The sequence below is a fragment of the Balaenoptera borealis genome, assembly GCF_965194805.1.
Source record: "Balaenoptera borealis genome assembly, chromosome: 14".
NCBI classification, from domain to species: domain Eukaryota; kingdom Metazoa; phylum Chordata; class Mammalia; order Artiodactyla; family Balaenopteridae; genus Balaenoptera; species Balaenoptera borealis.
The window spans coordinates 57,962,001-57,981,938 of NC_138875.1; the positions used below are offsets into that span (position 1 = coordinate 57,962,001).

The window sequence follows — 19,938 nt, forward strand, 5'->3', positions numbered from 1 at the left end:
TCACATGAAGTCAGGTACAGGTATGTTAAAATATCTAAAGTAGGCCCAAGAAGGGGTCACTCATGCTAAGCCCCAGTCAGCAAACCAAAACTTAGCTAGTTTCTATGCTGGGATCTCCCAGAAAAGGAAGGCCTAGGTCCACCAATCAGCACTTCCCTGCTCAACACAAGTATCCAGACCAGCTCCAAGACATCCCTTTGCTCCATGAAGCGGGTAACCCTGCGTTGATCAATCAGCAAACGCCCAGTATAACTTCCTTGCTCCTGATCGCTTTGGTCTATAAAAATCTCTCACCTAGAGCAGCTCTTCAGAGCTCCTTTCTCTTAGCACTCCTGAACCTGGATGCTGCCCGACTCATGATCTTTTCAAAAATATATGATTGTTGGATTTTTCCTTTAACAGTTGAGAATGCACTTAACCAATGGGATCCAAGTGGGAAAGAAATTAAGGGAAAGAAATTAAGTAAGCCACGGGGAACTCCATAAGGAGGCGGAAAATAAGAGGTGGTTCTGGATTAGAAGCTGTGAGGTTGAAATGCTAGCTCCACAGGAGCAAAGTAAGAAAGCTGCCAGGACTGAAGGCAGGATTTCTGGGTTTAAGGCAGAGTCCTGGAGGACAGCAAGGTCTTGAGAGCACCCGTCAGTGACTGCAGAACAACCCCAGGGAGGGAGTGAAAGAACCCTGAGACTGAAGTGAGGGGCTGTGGAGGTCATCCTGGGAGGTGGGTGGGCAAGCAGGAGAAGACAATGAACCACACAGCTTGGCTTCTGTCAGTGGCAGTGGGCAGGGGAGTGGATACTTAGTACTGAGAAGCTGCCAGATAAATCTAAGGAAAAAATAGTTAAAAGGTCCTTCAATAAGCTAATAATGCTTAAGTAGTATGATAACATTTGGAAATTGAAATTGATAATTTTCATAGTAATTGATTTTTACACCACTTTACATAACAACAGTAGACATTAGGCTGGATCTTACTGCTTTAGAGAGAGACTGACCTGAGTTCAGAAAATAAACAAATTCCTGGCATTTGAATTTTAAAATAAGCGCTTGAAATGCAAAGCAGAGGCTAAAGTCTTGAAAGCTGAGGCTTTCAATTAATTGCCAGAGCAAAGGGGAAAGTTTTTCTGAGTCCGAGCCTCAAGGTTAAGTTTGTAACATAAAAAGAGCTGGCATGAAAAGGGGGAAAAAGCATAGCCAGTTCTACATTTGTTTTATTCTGTTTGAAAACTCATTCAAACCCCAAAGGAAATATTTTGCATTTGTTTTATTTTGTTTGAAAACTCCTGTTGGGCTTGGAGGCAAGATTTTTTTTTTCTTTTCCACAAGGACAGATAAGAAACTATAGATTTAGCAGGGCCTCCAAAAAAGGGACTGTGTCTCAGGCTGCCTCCCAAGCCTGGTCAGTCCATGGAGAGGTGGGGCCTCAAAGGGGAAATGACTGAGAGCCCAGATGAATTTGGAGAAATCCCAAGACCTTCATCTGACTTCCACGGGTATGTAGTTCACAAAGACCTCTAGCCTCTTGAAAATTTCCAGGCTGAGGCTAGAGGGATAAAATACCAACAGCGAAGTGAGTTGTCTGGGCAGATGAGCTTGAGGGCCACCTCCTAGGCCCTTCCCAGCGCTAGAGAACACTCACATACGTAGAAGGGCTTAGACATATAGGGACAGGCCTCAGAACCCACCTCAGAATGGGTCTGGAGGTCAGAATAAGGAAGGTTCCAGAGGGACCAGAGGCCACGGGGAGACGTGGGTACCTAAGATGATGGATCAGGGATCAAGTCCCACAAGCGGAGGACTGACAAAGTTGCGTCTCAGCAACTGCCAAGGCATGGCTGGTGCCTGCAAACTGGATACCCCCCAACCCCGGCCCTTGAGTCTAGACACAGCCTCGGGAAAGGTCCAAAGTGGAAATCCTGTATTAGCTATTTAAATTCCAGAACTTTACTCAGAGGTTTCTGAAATGACTGAGTAATCAATCATCTTGACCGAGTCTGCCTAGAAGTAACTGGATTAAGTTTTCTGCCATCAAAGTGATAAAAAGATTGGCTCTTAGTTATAAAAAATCTTTTGTTCCCCACCTGAGGGTGTGGCCTGTGACTCTCTACCAGCCTCACTAAACGTTTTTTTGAGTGCTTGTTTAGGACACTCACACAAGCGGTTCTGGCTGCCTGAGATGCTCTTCCTTTCATTCCACACAGCTGTCTCTTTCTCATCCAAGTCTAAGTTTAAATATTACTCAGACAGATTTTTCCTGGCTAACTAATCTTAGCATGTCTAACCGCCAACTACTACACACACACACACACACACACACACACACACACACACACGCACATGCACAAATGTACACACCATTTGTTCTATATCAGGATCCTAGATTCATTTCCCTTATCTCCCTTTCCTCAATTTAGTATTTCATAGTTATTTGATTACCCGGTTAGTGCTACACTGGTATCACCATAAGGGCAGAGCCTGTGCCTGTTTAATTATCACGATGGTCACAGTGCTTAGCATGGTTTTAGCTCTACAGCAGCCATTTGAGAAACACATGTTGAATGACTATACCAAGCTCTATGCTAAATTCTTTGCCTGAATTTGTCTCATTTAATACTGAGATAGATGCTGTTATTGCTCTCGTTCTAAAGGCACAGCAGGGGCTTCCCTGGTGGTGCAGTGGTTGGGAGTCTGCCTGCCAATGCAGGGGACACGGGTTCGTGCCCTGGTCTGGGAAGATCCCACATGCCGCGGAGCAACTGGGCCCGTGAGCCACAACTGCTGAGCCTGCGCGTCTGGAGCCTGTGCTCCGCAACAAGAGAGGCCGCGATAGTGAGAGGCCTGCACACTGCGATGAAGAGTGGCCCCCACTTGCCGCAACTAGAGGAAGCCCTCGCACAGAAACGAAGACCCAACACAGCCAAAAAATAAATAAATAAATAAATAAAGGCACAGCAAATGAGGCACAGAGAGGTTAAGTGGTTTTGCAAAGGTCACACAGCCAGTAAATGGTAGAGCTAGAATTTAAACTCAAGTAAGAAGGATAAAAAAAACTAAGTGTGACTGACTGCACAGCATAGCGTTTTCTCTTTTCACAAACACAGAAGGCAATGGCCTGGGCCTCGCCGTCCCTGTGGCACTAGGAGGACAATGACCAGTGGACCCTCCCAAAGGCCAGGACACTGGAATGTGGGCCAAAATCAGTTTCTACTTCTCAGATGGGGGGATTTTTCAGTCCAAGGATGTAGTTTGTTGATGACAGTGTAGAGGTTTCCGATGGCACCTGGGGTCTACGTGGGGACAGACTACACAGGTGAGGATGAGATAGAGCTCCATGGGATTCAGGGATATTTTGGTACAGCTTAAAAAACAAACCATTGGATACTTTTTTTTGTTTTTAATTGCCGTACTGCAGCAGCCCTCCATATCCCAATCCCAAAGCTCAGACCTTTCTTGAATGAGGTGGCAGGTGGGCTGAGGCCTTAGACTCACAGTCTATTCAAAACTTTAGGCATCCCCTCCCTCCCATACGAGTACTCTCCTGTGCTCTCACTCTCTCAACCGGAGGCAGCATCTTCCACCTACTCTAGAAGTCGGTGAGTGATCCTTAACTTGCCTGACTTTACTTTCTAAATATTTCTTAGATTTACCAGGTACCTTCCATTCCTATCACCCCTGCCCTAATCAAACCCTCATTCTCTCTCACGTGGACTATTGCCATAGCATCGTAACTGGTCTTCTGTTTTCACATCCATCTGCTTATTTACATTCACTGGCTTTCTAGGCATCTCTTTCACAACCACTCACCTCCATTTTCACAATAGGAAAGCAGTCAGTGTGTCCATAAATGGGTGTGGCTGTGTCAATAAAACTTTATAAAAACAGGTAGTAGGCCAGATTAACGCCTGATTTACCACACACTTACCAGAATTATCTATAGAGAACGCCACACCAACCACATACTATGTCACTCCTCTCCAAAGGGAAAAATAAAACTTTTGATAACGCACGCTGTCTATAAAAGATCCATACTTCTGAAGGTGGCCTGCAGGTGGCATCCGGCCTCTGCCTGCTGTCTGCCTTTATATCTCACCACTCCCTGCCGTGCTGTCCCACTCCTGCGACACAGAACTGTGTCTGGTTCCCCGCACACAACTCTTGTTCCCTGACGTTCCTAGTCTGACATCTTTATCCATGTGCTTCCTCCTGCCCAGAATGACCTACTCGCCTTTCCTCTTCACTTAGCTAATTCCTACTTATTCCTACAGAGAAGACGCAGGCCTCCTTCTGGAAGCATTCCGCTGTCCACACAGGATTTGGTGCCGTCCCCTGCTTCCCAAGAGTCCCTGTTCATCTCTATCATTGTTAGTACAGCACTGGGTTATCACTATCTGCTTGTCTCCCCCATGAACTATGAGTTCCTCAACAGAAGTTTTTCTGTGTCTTATCCGCCTTTCAATCCAATGTCCAGAGTTTTCTTAGCACATAGTAGAAACCGTACACACTTTAAGATATTTATTAAATGCATGCATGTTTGAATGAAAGCAATGAACTAGTTTGATTTTAAAAAGAGACTGTATAAATGGAACAGGGCTTGAATACTATCATTGTGCCACACACATCTTTTGTTTTATATATATATATGTACACACACACACACACACACACACATATATATATATACCTCAGGTCTGAATCCCATCTCCATGGCAAGATTATCCGTTCCAGAAAGTTTGTATGGGCTTCTTTCATGCCCCTCAGAGGCTGTCGTTCTGGGCCCATTCTGGGCATCATGGAAACACTTTTTCACTTTTAAACTAATATAATTTATTCCAAAGATCAGGTTTTAATATGAGCATTTAAATGCCAAACCAAACAGGAAATTACTGTTACTTTCTAAAATACTTTTTCTAAATAAACTTATATCTCATCCACTTTCTGTGTGAGATTTTGTGCTTAAGAAAAGCAACATCTTTTGTTTATCCTGTCTTTAGGATAACATCCTTATTTCTATTTTTGGATGAACATTTGTTGATCATTTTATCACATGATAAGAATATATATTGAAAATACAGTTTGAGTTCATATGACGAACTAGAAAAAAGCCATGTAGAATAGAAGAAAGAAAAGTTAGGAGTCAGACAGATGTGCTTTTGCAAATCTAGTCATGAGAATTTAAGCACATTTTCTAAATGCTAAAACAGAAAAATTAATAGCCAGCACATAGGGTTTGAAAGAAAATTGAGTGATATAACAAATGATAGAACACAATCTTGCCCAATGAACAGCAACTAGAGGCAGCAACTAGAGAAGCAGCAGTAGCCATAACAGAAGTAGTAGTTTTTGCTATTAAATATCAACTTTTATGACCTGGCTTAAGTCCAAAAATCTACGTAGTATTTTCTTCTGCACAAAGCTGCTTCTTAGAGAAATGAGTTGAAAATAAATGAGTGTGAAATCCCTTTAAAATGGTATGGGAAAATAATGTTTAAGATTATTCATTAAGCTGTACACCTGAAACATTGTAAATCAACTATACGTCAATTTAAAAATTTTTTTAAAGATTATTCGTTAAATATTCATCTGACACATCTTTGCTTAACACCTATGAAACGCATAGCAGAAGGTTAATCACTGTGGAAGGTATAAAAATAAGATAGGATCCCTGCCCTCAAGAAGCTTCCATTCCTAGGGACATCCCTGGTGGTCCAGTGGTTAACACTCCGTGCTTCAGATGCAGGGGGCACAGGTTCGATCCCTGGTCGGGCACTAAGATCTCACATGCCACTCGGCACAGCCAAAAAAGAAAAAAAAAAAGGAAGTTTCCATTCTAATAAAGGAGAGACACACATATAAACCATGATATTGCAAGCCAGAATAGGATTAAATGCCAAGCAACAGTGTAAAGAAAGACCAAAGAATTCAAACAATGGACAGATTACTTCCAACTTTACAGAAATGAGCTTTTTTTTTTTTCTCGAAATGAGTTTTATATAAGTTAAAATTAGAGAATCACAGGCAAAAAAATGTGTAAAGGTAAACCTTAATGGACAAATACCCATAGACATACGAGCCTCTGTCCATGGAAAAGCACTCATTTGACCCTGGTACTGAGATTTGAGATTTTAAATGAACAGCCGCTCCAACACTTAGGGAAAATCGACACACTGCCAATATTTTCACATACATGTACTTTTGAATAACATAACATTATTGCCCACTGAATCTGTATGTACCCTGCACACATGCATATACAAACAATGTGTGTATTATATTATTAAGACTACTCTGGGACTTCCCTGGTGGCGCAGTGGTTAAGAATCCGCCTGCCAATGCAGGAGACACGGGTTCGAGTCCTGGTCCGGGAAGATCCCACATGTCGCGGAGCAACTAAGCTCGCATGCCACAACTACTGAGCCTGCGCTCTAGAGCCCGTAAGCCACAACTGCTGAGCCTGAGAGCCACAACTACTGAAGCCCGCGTGCCTAGAGCCCATGCTCTGCAACAAGAGAAGCCACCGCAATGAGAAGCCCACGCACCGCAAGGAAGAGTAGCCCCCACTCGCCACAACTAGAGAAAGCCCGCGCGTAGCAACGAAGACCCAACGCAGCCAAAAATAAAATAAATAAATTTATAAATAAATAATAAATTAAAAAATTAAAAAAAAAAACACAAACACATGGAGGCTAAACAATACGTTACTAAATAACCAAGAGATCACTGAAGAACTCAAAGAGAAAATCAAAAAATACCTAGAGACAAATGACAATGAAAACACGATGATCCAAAACCTATGGGATGCAGCAAAAGCAGTTCTAAGAGGGAAGTTTATAGCTATACAAGCCTACCACAAGAAACAAGAAAAATCTCAAATAAACAATCTAACCTTAACCTAAAGGAACTAGAGAAAGAAGAATAAACAAAACCCAAAGTTAGCAAAAGGAAAGAAATCATAAAGATCAGAGCAGAAATAAATGAAATAGAAACAAAGAAAACAACAGCAAAGATCAATAAAACTAAAAGCTGGTTCTTTGAGAAGATAAACAAAATTGATAAACCATTAGCCAGACTCATCAAGAAAAAGAGGGAGAGGACTCAAATCAATAAAATTAGAAATGAGAAAGGAGAAGGTACAACAGACACTGCAGAAATACACAGCATCCTAAGAAACTACTATAAGCAACGCTATGCCAATAAAATGGACAACCTGAAAGAAATGGACAAATTCTTAGAAAGGTATAACCTACCAAGACTGAACCAGGAAGAAATAGAAAATATGAACAGACCTATCACAAGTAATGAAATTGAAACTGTGATTAAAAATCTTCCAACAAACAAAAGTCCAGGACCAGATGGCTTCACAAGTGAATTCTATCAAACATTTAGAGAAGAGCTAAAGCCCATCCTTCTCAAACTCTTCCAAAATACTGCAGAGGAAGGAACACTCCCAAACTCATTCTATGAGGCCACCATCACCCTGATACCAAAACCAGACAAAGATACTACAAAAAAAGAAAATTACAGACCAATATTACTGATGAATATAGATGCAAAAATCCTCAACAAAAAACTAGCAAACAGAATCCAACAACACATTAAAAGGATCATACACCATGATCAAGTGGGATTTATCCCAGGGATGCAAGGATTCTTCAGTATACGCAAATCAATCAATGTGATACACCATATTAACAAATTGAAGAAGAAAAACCATATGATCATCTCAATAGATGCAGAAAAAGCTTTTAACAAAATTCAACACCCTTTTATGATAAAAACTCTCCAGAAAGAGGGCATAGAGTGAACCTACCTCAACATAATAAAGGCCATATACAACAAACCCACAGCAAACATCATTCTCAATGGTGAAAAACTGAAAGCATTTCTTCTAAGATCAGGAACAAGACAAGGATGTCCACTCTCGCCACTATTATTCAACATAGTTTTGGAAGTCCTAGCCACGGCAATCAGAGAAGAAAAAGAAATAAAGGGAATCCAAATTGGAAAAGAAGAAGTAAAACTGTCACTGTTTGCAGAAGATATGATACTACACATAGAGAATCCTAAAGATGCCACCAGAAAACTACTAGAGCTAATCAATGAATTTGGTAAAGTTGTATGATACAAAATTAATGCATGGAAATCTCTTGCATTCCTATACACTAATGATGAAAAATCTGAAAGAGAAGTTAAGGAAACACTCCCATTTACCACTGCAACAAAAAGAATAAAATACCTAGGAATAAACCTACCTAGGGAGACAAAAGACCTGTATGCAGAAAACTATAAGATACTGTTGAAAGCAATTAAAGATGATACCAACAGATGGAGAGATATACCATGTTCTTGGATTGGAAGAATCAATTTTGTGAAAATGACTATACTACCCAAAGCAATCTACAGATTCAATGCAATCCCTCTCAAACTACCAATGGCATTTTTTACAGAACTAGAACAAAAAATCTTAAAATTTGTATGGAGACACAAAAGACCCTGAATAGCCAAAGCAGTCTTGAGTGAAAAAAATGGAGCTGGAGGAATCAGACTCCCTGACTTCAGACTATACTACAAAGCTACAGTAATCAAGACAATATGGTACTGGCACAAAAACAGAAATATAGATCAATGGAACAGGATAGAAAGCCCAGAGATAAACTCACGCACCTATGGTCAACTAATCTATGATAAAGGAGGCAAGGATATACAATGGAGAAAAGACAGTCTCTTCAATAAGTGGTGCTGGGAAAACAGGACAGCTACACGTAAAAGAATGAAATTAGAACACTACCTAAAACCATACATAAAAATAAACTCAAAATGGATTAGAGACCTAAATGTAAGACTGGACACTATAAAACTCTTAGAGGAAAACACAGGAAGAACACTCTTTGACATAAATCACAGTAAGATCTTTTTTGATCCACCTCCTAGAGTAATGGAAATAAAAACAAAAATAAACAAATGGGACCTAACGAAACTTAAAAGCTTTTGCAAAGCAAACTACAAACAAGATGAAAAGACAACCCTCAGAATGGGAAAAAATATTTGCAAATGAATCAACGGACAAAGGATTAATCTCCAGAATATATAAACAGCTCATGCAGCTCAATATTAAAAAAAACAAACAACCCAATCCAAAAATGGGCAGAAGACCTAAACAGACATTTCTCCAAAGAGGACATACAGATGGCCAAGAAGCACATGAAAAGATGCTCAACATCACTAATTATTAGAGAAATGCAAATCAAAACTACAATGAGGTATCACCTCACACATCATCAGAATGGACATCATCAGAAAATCTACAAACAACAAATGCTGGAGAGGGTGTGGAGAAAAGGGAACCCTCTTGCACTGTTGGTGGGAATGTAAATTGATACAGCCGCTATGGAGAACAGTATGGAGGTTCCTTAAAAAACGAAAAATAGAATTACCATATGACCCAGCAATCCCACTACTGGGCATATACCCAGAGAAAACCATAATTCAAAAAGCCGCATGCACCCCAATGTTCATTGCTGCTCTATTTACAATAGCCAGGTCATGGAAGCAACCTAAATGCCCATTGACAAATGAATGAATAAAGAAGATGTGGTACATATATACAATGGAATATTACTGAGCCATAAAAAGGAACGAAATTGGGTCATTTGTAGAGACGTGGATGAATCTAGAGACTGTCATACAGAGTGAAGCAAGTCAGAAAGAGAAAAACAAATATCGTATATTAACACATGTATGTGGAACCTAGAAAAATGGTACAGATGAACCAGTATGCCGGGCAGAAAAAGAGACACAGATGTAGAGAACAAATGTCTGGACACCAAGGGGGGAAAGCCGTGGGGGGGTGAGGATGGTGGTGTGATGAATTAGGCGATTGGGATTGACATGTACACACTAATGTGTGTAAAATGGATGACTAATAAGAACCTACTGTATAAAAAAATAAAATAAAATTCAAAAAAAAAAAAAAAGACTTAGGATATGTAACATCCACATACAATGCAGGGTCCTTGACTGGATCCTGGGACAACTGAGGAAATGTGAATATGATCTGGATATTAGATAATATAAGGTATTGTTGTCAATTTTGTTAAGTGTGATAAAGTTATTGTGGTTATGTAAACAGAAAAAGACTTTTTTAGAGATGCACACTAAAATATTTAGGGGAGAAATGTCTGCCATTAAAATATTCTTACAAAAAAACAGATGAAGCAATTATAGTCGAATGTTAATAAATGTTAACTATTAATCCAAAAAAAAAAAATCCAAAAAAAAAACCCAATGCAGCCAAAATAAAATATAAACAAGTAAATTTATTAAAAATAAGAAACAAAAAACTGCCCTGCCACGCAATTGCTTGTGCTTCCATTTACACTTTCCACCTTCATAAGCCTTGGAAAGGATAGTGTCCCTTCCCATAAATCCTGCTCTTTCTCTCCCTCAGCCTTACTTCTCCCCTGACAAGGAGCAACTTACTTGAGTGGTAAGTGGAGGAGAGAACCTGATACTTGATGACTCCACTCCTTCCTCTCTCTGCCTTTATTTAGGGAGCTGGCTGCCCGCACAAAGCCTGTGTCCTCCTCTGTTCCCTGTGCGATCACGTCCTCAAGGACGATGTGGCCAAGTCTGCAATTTCTGTGCTCCTGTGACTCTGGTGGGTGCGTGAACCTCATTTTGGAATTCAGTATCACAAAGCCCATTTGCCTAAGCTGCTCAAAGCCACATTCTCCAGTATCAGAAGGTAAAGCTGATTTATTACTGGTAAAGTAATAAAAACTGTATTTTAATCTACACCTGCCTGACTCCTTTGCCTCATCTGCTAAAAATGGGTTCACAGCTCCACCCAGCAAGAAGGGTCAAGTTCATCAGGCCCCCTCGAAAGCCAGTATCCTGGAGCACAAATTCAGGCTCAGATGTTCTGTAAGAACTCTTCCAATTCCAAAACGAAGTCCAGGATTTACACTCCTGCCTGTCTGCTGGAGGCAGCCGAGATGGGGACAGGACAGCATAGACTCACAGATTCTAGAAGTGGAAGGAAAATAAGATCGTCTGTTGACAGCTTTTCCGTGAGCAACCTGAAACCCAGAGAAGGAAGCCAACATGGCTCTGGCAGGACCAGCACTGGGACTCAGGCGTCCTGACTCCCACCCAGTCTGGTGAGAACTTTATCTGAGGAAAACCTCCGTTTTACTCAGCCTCACTCATTCCTGAAGGAGAAACAAAACAGACTGTCTTCCAGAGCGTGTTTCTCCAAACGATCCCTACCTTTTCCCACACATATATGTTGACTCATGACATCACAGAAAAAGAAGTGGGTATTTGGCCGCTGAAGGCAACATCACTCTTAAATACTTTTCTCTCGGTGATCTTTGCTCCATCAGAGAAAAAGCCTAATTTCCTGTTCACCTAGGTAACTGAAGACATGTCAGCCGATGATTCATGATCACCAACCTCAAAAGAGCCCTTAACATTGTTTGCTCTGTCGGTGACTCTGTCACTCTTGCAACTGCTCTAAGCCCCAGACAGGCAGCTCCCGCACTCACAGGTGGTCCTTCCTCCTTCTCGGGCACGCTGAAGACCCCAGACAGCAATGCCCTCTCCTCCCACATCCACCTGGCCGAACCCAGCTGTATGTGTGCCCAGTCCCTCCTTCTTCCCTCCAGTTACAGCAGACACGTACCCTTCAACCCACCTCTGGCCACTCTTCCCATCAATGCTCAGATCCCACGCCCCTCCCACCTTCCCAGGTAAAATGCCACCATCAGTTCTCTCTCCCCTCTCCTGTTTGCTCTGCTGGTCTCTCTCATCTGGATCCTGCCCATCGACATTTCAGCTCGAATCTCTTCCAAACAAAAACAGAAAACACGCCCTCTCAGTGCCACAGCCACTTCCACTGTGACCACATTCAGGGCCAGGTCAGATCACTCAGAGGACTAAGTGCTGAGGTACTCTTTCCCACACGTAAAGCAAACAGTAAAACAACGCACAGAAAGCCGGATAGAACTATGAGTTTTTGGTAACGACTCCTTTAGCTCATTGTTTCCAATTGTCAAGCACTAAATTCTCTCCACATTTGTTCTGTTGTGCGGCTCCTACTCTGCTACGAGCTTTGCCTTAAGCACCTACTCAGTCTGCTCAATGGGTAATCCAGAATTTGCCCATTCTCTCTTATATTCACAACCAAAGGAACTGGATTTTCTATAACTTGCCGTCTTCCTCATTTCTCCTCCCACCATTACATCAATCTGGTTTCTGCCCTAAGCACTCCACCAGAAGGCCTATTACTGAGCATCTAAGGCCTGTCACTGACTTGTAAGCATCTAATGGGTATCTCTCAGTCCTCATCTTATTCCACCTTTCAGTAGACTTTGAGCCTACTGACCTCTTGCTTTTCTTTTTGAACTACTCTTTTTTCATAGCTTTTGTGCGTCTGGTTTTTCTCCTCCTTGTCTGACTGCTCCCTCCTCTATGAGCCTTTAAAAGTTAGAGAACCTAAGGGCTCTTTCTAGATCCTCTTCTGGTTTTACTTTATAGGCTTTCTCCAGGCAATGCCATCCAGTCCTACAGTTTCAGCTACCATGAATTTTTAGGAGAACTCTACAATTTATCATTCAAACCAGAGCATTTTTTCAGAGTAAAGGAGGGGTACTATTAGCAATTATGCCCAGACTGTGCTGGGCCAACTTGAATACACGGTCACCCTATCTCTATGCCAATGAGCCCCAAATGTGCTTCCCCAGTGAAAACCTCTCCTCTGAGCTCCAGACTCAAAGACCGAGTTGCCCACTCACTATAGGCACTTGGATTCATTAATCCACGCTTCTAACAAATACTGAGAATCTACCATAGGTCGAGCACTTTTGCAGGAACTGATGATACAACAGTGAACAAAGCAGACACAGCTCCTGTCCTCATCACGCTTCAGTTCTCTTTGGGGAGAGAGAAACGAAAGCACAAACGTATAAAAACAGACATTTTTCACCAGGATGAATGCTATGGAGAAAAATTAAGTGGGAGAAGGGGATAGGGAGTGTTGGGAAGAAGATGGAACACACGCTATTTAGTGTGATCAGATAAGGCCTCGCTGAGAAGGTGATGTTTGAGAAAAAGCCTGAAAAGGGTAAAGAAGCAATGAAAGCGGACATCTGAGCAGAGGGAACAAAAGGTGCAAAATCCTGTAAGTGGCAATGTGCGCGGCACCCTCGAGAAACAGTGATGACACCACGTGGGTCAGGCTGAGAGAACAAGGGGGAGAGCAGGGAGATAGATCAGAATGCAAACAGGAGGCCTAGAGTGCACAGGGCCTTGGAGGCAACTGTAAGGATTCTGGCTCTTACTCTGAAGAAACGCGAAGCCACTGGAGGGTTCTGAGCAGAGGAATGACATGATCTGACTTGTGTATTTAAAATGCTGCTCTGGGCGTGGGGCTGGGAGTAGAAGCAGGGGGCCCAGTTAGGAGGCCGGCACGGTAGTCCAACAGGACAGTTATGGCGGCTCTGACCAAGTGTTAGCTGTGAAACTGGTAAAAGGTGATCAGATTCCATACACATTTTGAAGATGGAGCCAAGAGAATTTGCTGATGGTTGGATATAGTGTTTGAGAAGAAAAACGGAAGTCAAGGATAACCCCCGGGTTTTTGGCCAGGGTGACTAGAAAGATGACGCTTCCGTTTTCTCAGATGGAGAAAACTTCAGAAGGAGCAGGTCCAGAAACGAGGAGCAGAAACTCACTTGGGAACATGTTAAATCTGAGACATGCATTAGACATCCAAGAGGAGCTCTTAAGTAACCAGCTGGATATACAAGTCTAGAGCTCAGGGAGAGGTCTAGGCTGGAGATAAAAACTAGGAAGTTTGCAGATCTATACATGGTACTTAAAGCCACACACCTGGACAAGATCACTAAAGAAGTGGAGGTAGAGGAGAGGTCCAAGAAATGAGATCCGGGCACACAGGGAGGTGAGGAAGAACAAGGAAAGGAGACTGGGAGGAGCATCCGGAGGATGGGAGTAAAACCAAGAGAATGTGATACTTGAAAACCAAGAGAAGACAGCTGCAAGGTGGAAAGAGTGATTTGCTATCAAATTGATCTCTGGCATTGATATTAAATGCTACCAATAGGTCCAATAAAATGAGGGTTGAAATTGACATGGAGGTCACAGTGACCTTGATACATTCAGGATGAATAAAGTACCAAGTATGAAAGTCTGATTAAAGTGGATGGAGAATTAGAGGAGATAATACAGAGACAGTGAATACAAACAACTCGTTTGAGGAGTTTCACTGTTAAGAGGGGGAAAGAAAATGGACATGAGCCAGAGAGAAAAGTGAGGTCAAGAGAAGATTTTGGTGGAAGAGAAGAGTAATGATGCAGGGGAGAGAGGAGAGAATTTCTGAGTGTTGCCCTTGCCCTTGGGTGGCCCCATCCTAGGAGGAAATGGGATCACAAGTGAAGAGGTTAGCCTTTGCTAGGGTAAGCTTAGTTCCTCTGTACTAAGAGAAGAAAAGGCACAAGAAATGATTACAGACACCTAGAGGCGGGTAGACGTGATGGCGGGAGTTCATGGACATTCTCTTCTGATTGCTTCTGTTTCTCAGTGCGGCGGGATGCAAGCTCATCCGCTTAGAGTGAGAAGTGGAGAAGGAAGATTTGAGGTGTGGTCAGTATGAAACAATCACCAAGGAGAGTTGAAGAGTGAGTACTAGTGAAAGCCAGTATGATTTTCAGGCAGCATTATGGGTATGTTTGATATTAACGCTCATATAAATTGAGCCCATTCAGCATGGCTTTGTGTTTTTCTCCAGAATGAGGGCAGGTAAGGAGCAAGTAGAGAACTGAATTTAAGTAGGATTGCGTTTTCTCCAAGAAGAGAGAATGAAGCAAGAGAAAGTCAAGGGAGTCGAGCATGTATGCAAAGAGGTGATGATAATGATGCTACGGAAGGAACAGAAATTGAATGAAGTGGTCAATGAGAGCAGAAAAGAGTGAGAAGCCATGAAACCATGAGAGATCAATAGACTATAGGGACTGGTGGGAAAAGCAACACTGGAGTAGGGGTACTAAAGAGAGTGAGATGGAAACAGAAGAACTGGTGGTAATAGGGTGATTGGAATTGACATTAAGGAGGGCTACAGTTATTAGTAATGGCAGGCCCAACATGTCCAAGATAAACCTATGATCCTCTTCCAGCATTTCCTATCTTAGTAAATGAAGTCACCAAGCCTTTCCTTTGCTGCATGCAATGCATCACTACATCTTGTCCATTTGACCCCTTATAGAATTCCCAAAGCTGTCTGCTTCTCTCTTTTCACCTGCTACTCTGCAAATCCAAGCTACCATCATCCCTTGCTTGGACAATTGTAACAGCCTTTTGGTTGGTCTCCTCATATCTGCTCTGACCCCAACTATAGCCAGAGTAATCTCTTCAAAACAAATAATCATGTGCCCTATTAATTAAAACTTCAATGGCTTTCTATTGTTCTTAGGGTGAAGACCAAGATTTGTAACGTAGCCCACTGGGCACCTGCACTGTCTAGTCACCGCCTCCTTCTCCAGCCCTATCTTGTACTGTTCTCCCTTTCACTCTGCGCTCTAGATATGCTGGGATTTCTGTCTTCAAATATACCATAATTCCTCTGAGACCAGAGACTCTGCCAATTGCCTTTGTGAAAATCCCCATCTCCTCCCTAGTTAATGCCTTCATGTCCTTCAGATTTCAACTTAAGTGCCCTTTCTTCAAGGCCCACTTCTCTGACTACACAGTATGAACTGGGGTCCCCTGTCATAATTTTTCCTTTACTATGCTGCCCCAGTTTTCTTTAATCATGGATCATGAACTCCAGAATAGCAACAACTGTATCTGTTTTTATTCATTGCTGTGTCCTAGTGCCTAGGACAATCTTACACATAATTCTGTCCTTTAAAGGACCACTTAACCTTGTTACACTGATAGTCATATAGGCCATATTATTGCCTCTGCTATTAAAATCTTGAATTCAGTGAATTCCTTAATGCTTTGCTTCCCACACGGAAAGCTCTGAAAATTCAATAAAACCATCCCTCCCACCAAAAATGCCAAAATTCATTTAAATATTGTATAAAGCTTTGAAACCAACAAATGGTCTCTGATAAATACTCTGACATTTATAATCGCTTTGGTAAAGACATTGTCTTACTTGTATCATCAACTTTCTAATTTTTGATTGCTTCCAAAATGCTTTCACATGCATTATTCAATTGATTCCCCTAACAAATCTATAAAGGTTGGTGAGTATAGCTGGGGTTCCAGACACGCTGACAAATGACCAAAAGAGACTGTTACCTTAGTATGGGGCCCACGTCAAAACAAAGCCCATTCATTCCAGGAGGCAGGAGGACTATCTCCTAAGGATATCTGCAAGAAAAATATACCCATTTAAAATGCTATTTCAATTCCACAGGTTATCCATTCATCAAGCCCCTGTAGTATGTGTCTCACAAGTCTTTTTAGTGTGACATCAGGGGACATTTCACTTCCTGACTCACAGTTTGAGTCACTGTAAATGATTCCCCCAAAGAGAGCAAACAAGTGATAAAGATACATGCTGGACAACAAAAACAACCATTTATTAGACAGTCACACTGTCCTTTGTCATAATTGCTTTCAGCAGTTTGAAATACATTCTCATTAACCCCACAGATAGGGACATGGTTCTGCATTTACTTGTCTAAAGGAAGTAACTACTTTGAAATACTCCTGATTTAACTTCTTTTTTTACAAGAATTGTGAGTCAAATAAAAAACAACATTCAGATGAGTTCTCTTACAAATGCTCACTTTTGTTTAGGCCATTTCTTCAAACGTCTTCAAGTTTTATTCTAAAATGATCAAGTTTCTACATAGCTGATTTTATGTGTCAACCTGGCAAGATTATGGTGACTGTTTGGTCAAACATCTGGTTTTCAAGTTGCTGTGAAGGTATTTTTTGGATGTGATTGACATTTAGAATCATTGACTTTACAGTGAGCAGAGGGCTTCCCTGGTGGCGCAGTGGTTGAGAATCCGCCTACCAGTGCAGGGGACACGGTTTCGAGCCCTGGTCCGGGAAGATCCCACACGCCACGGAGCAACTAAGCCCATGCACCACAACTACTGAGCCTGCGCTCTAGAGCCCGCGAGCCACAACTACTGAGCCCGTGTGCCACAGCTACTGAAGCCTGCGTGCCTAGAGCCCGTGCTCTGCAACAAGAGAAGCCACCACAATGAGAAACCCCAGCACCAAAACAAAGAGTAGCCCCTGCTCGCCACAACTAGAGAAAGCCCGCACACAGCAACGAAGACCCAACACAGCCAAAAATAAATAAATAAAATAAATTTTTAAAAATACTCTTTAAAAAAAAGTAAAAGTGAGATTATCCTCCATGACACAGGTGGGCCTCATTCAATCAGTTGAAGGCCTCAGGAGCAAATGCTGAAGTTTCCCAAAGAAAGAGTTCTATCTACAGACAACACAGAAATTCTGCCTGCGCTTTTATCTCAGACTCAGAACTGCAACATCAACTCTTCCCTGAATCTCCAGCCTGCCAGGTTGCCCTACAGGTTTTGGACTTGCGAGTCCCCCAGTGGCAAAATTCACCCCCCCGCCCCAAATTTAATAAATTTAATAAATTTAACATCCTCCACTACAACCCTGTCCAAAGCAGGTGTGTACCATCATTCAATGTATTTTCTCTTAAGCCTTTTAAAACATCTTGAGAATGCACAGAACCACACACATACAAAAAATTCATGGTCCTGGTTCTTATTTGTCATAGGATTTTTTTTTTTTGGTAGTATACACTTGAAAGATAGTTTTTTATAGAATATATCCATGAATATACCCTTGATTAAAGAAAAATTAGAAATGACTAAAAGAAGAATGTATTAGTCAGGGTTCTTCAGAGAAACAGAACCACCCTTATGACCTCATTTAACTTTAATTGCCTCCCTAAATGTCTTATTTTCAAATTCAGTCACATTGAAGATCAGGGCTTCAACATATGAATTTTGAGGGGACCCAGTTTGGTCCATACACACTTTAAGAAACTAGAAAAAGAAGAGCAAATTAAACCCAAAGCTAGCAGAAGGCAGGAAATAATAAGGATTAGAACAGAGATAAGTGAAATAGGGAATCAATGAAACCAAATGTCTGTTCTTACAAAAAAAATCAACAAAATTGACAAACTTTATAACTAGACTGAGAAAGAAAAAAGAAGATGCAAATAACTAAAATCAGAAATGAAAATGGGGACATTACAACCAACTTTACACAAATAAAAATAAAAGAATGCTATGAATAATTGTTCACCAATAAATTAAATGAAATTGAAAAATGTCCTAGAAACACACAAATTACCGAAACTGACTCAAGAAGAAATAGAAAAACTGCACTGACCTATAACAAGAGATTAAATCAGTGATTAAAAAACAACAACAAAAAACTAGAACTCCCAGCACAGAAAAGCTCTGGACCAGATGACGTATCATATATCTGGCAACATGGTTTTCTTAAAAATGTATACTGTAACATATGATATGTGCATAAGAATGTATGCGGTATTATTAGTTAGTGGAAAGCACATTCTCAGTGTTTTGAGCTGATTGCCCAGTCTTGTATTTGGGTTCATAAATTTTGTATTTCTTATATTGAGGACAAACTAAGAGTTCATTTTGGCTCTGAAACTTTAAATGACATTTGGATACTCTCTGTAGCTCCAGAGAAATTCCGTAAGTTATACTGACTCAGTAAATGGCTTTCTTTTTTAGATGAACTGAATATGACATGTTATCTTTTTCCTTGGCAAAATAATAATTTCTAGCTAAAAGGGAACAGAAGAACACTACATGTTTTCAGATTAAGCCCGAGATGTGAAATGCAGTCTCAGTTAAGCTAGGCATTCATCCTCTGTGCTTTCCAAAGTTCCCTTTAGATAACTAATGTGTTAAAAATGTAAAGCATTTCTTTTATATTTCCTGTTTTCTTTCATTTTTAATAAATTTTATCGTTTTTATTGTAAAATCAATAGTCACTTCAAAAATGCAGACATATAAAATAAAAATTTTACCACCCAAAGATAACCACTTTTTTGTTATATGACTTTCTTCTTTCTTGAGGTACATATATTTTAAATAATCTCAAGTACTTTTGTACTTTGTTTTTGAAAGTGTTTTAGCACAATTTATGACCTGCAGCTTTATTAGGAAACATTATTTTATTAATACAAACTAGTCTCCAACAGTAAAATACCAAATAAAAGAACATCGATCAAAAGCCAGAATCAAAACCTACCATCTCCATGTAAATGACAAACGGAGGATTCTGGCAAAAAGTATCACTTCTCATTTCTAAAAAGTCAAAAATTATATTCTTAAACGTAAATGTGACTACTCATCAAGATATGTTATTCGGGTTTCTTAGTCACTGAACCACACAGCAATACCCCCTCCTGAAATTTCCTCCCCACAGTTTCACCTCGGGTGGTTCTGGCATGGGAGGGTCCTCGGGGTCAATCTTTGAGCGCCTCAAATATGGAAACAGTGGGACATAGCTGAAGTCCCAGAGCCTGAGAGCGGTTCTTGGTAGACAACGTCCTTACCGACTCGCTGGTTGCAGACACACACACACACACAGACACACACACACAAAGGTTGAAGTTTTCTTTACCTAGCGCGTCACACTGATGGAAAAAATAGGAGAATTGTTAGATAGGAAGGAGGTCAGAGCAGAGCCTAATTACAGTAGAGAAGCAGAGCTCACAGCCAGCGCCAGTAAACGGTGGCTGAATTGGACCAGACGGAATCTGTTCCTCTCATTCATATAAATACAGATGGCGTTCAGCTCAACAGGGCCTCTTCCAATCTACAGACCCTGCCGCCACCTTAAGTTTAAGTTCATCCTCAATCACCTGGCACTCAGGAAGCC

At 41.2% G+C, this 19,938-nt stretch overlaps 2 long non-coding RNA genes across 3 annotated transcripts in view; one reads left to right on the top strand and one right to left on the bottom strand.

Moving 5' to 3' along the window:
* LOC309610578 overlaps window positions 1-19,915 on the bottom strand; it is a 73,507-nt gene extending 53,592 nt beyond the window's left edge. The window contains exons 1-2 of one of the 2 annotated variants that reach the window (XR_014234043.1): window positions 19,681-19,915; window positions 16,321-16,392 (exon numbers count right to left, since the gene is read on the bottom strand). This is a non-coding gene — a long non-coding RNA (uncharacterized lncRNA). The other variant, XR_014234044.1, reaches the window with a different exon arrangement.
* Window positions 1-19,938, top strand: part of LOC309610605 — a 716,737-nt gene that overhangs the window by 518,609 nt on the left and 178,190 nt on the right. The window lies entirely within an intron of this gene.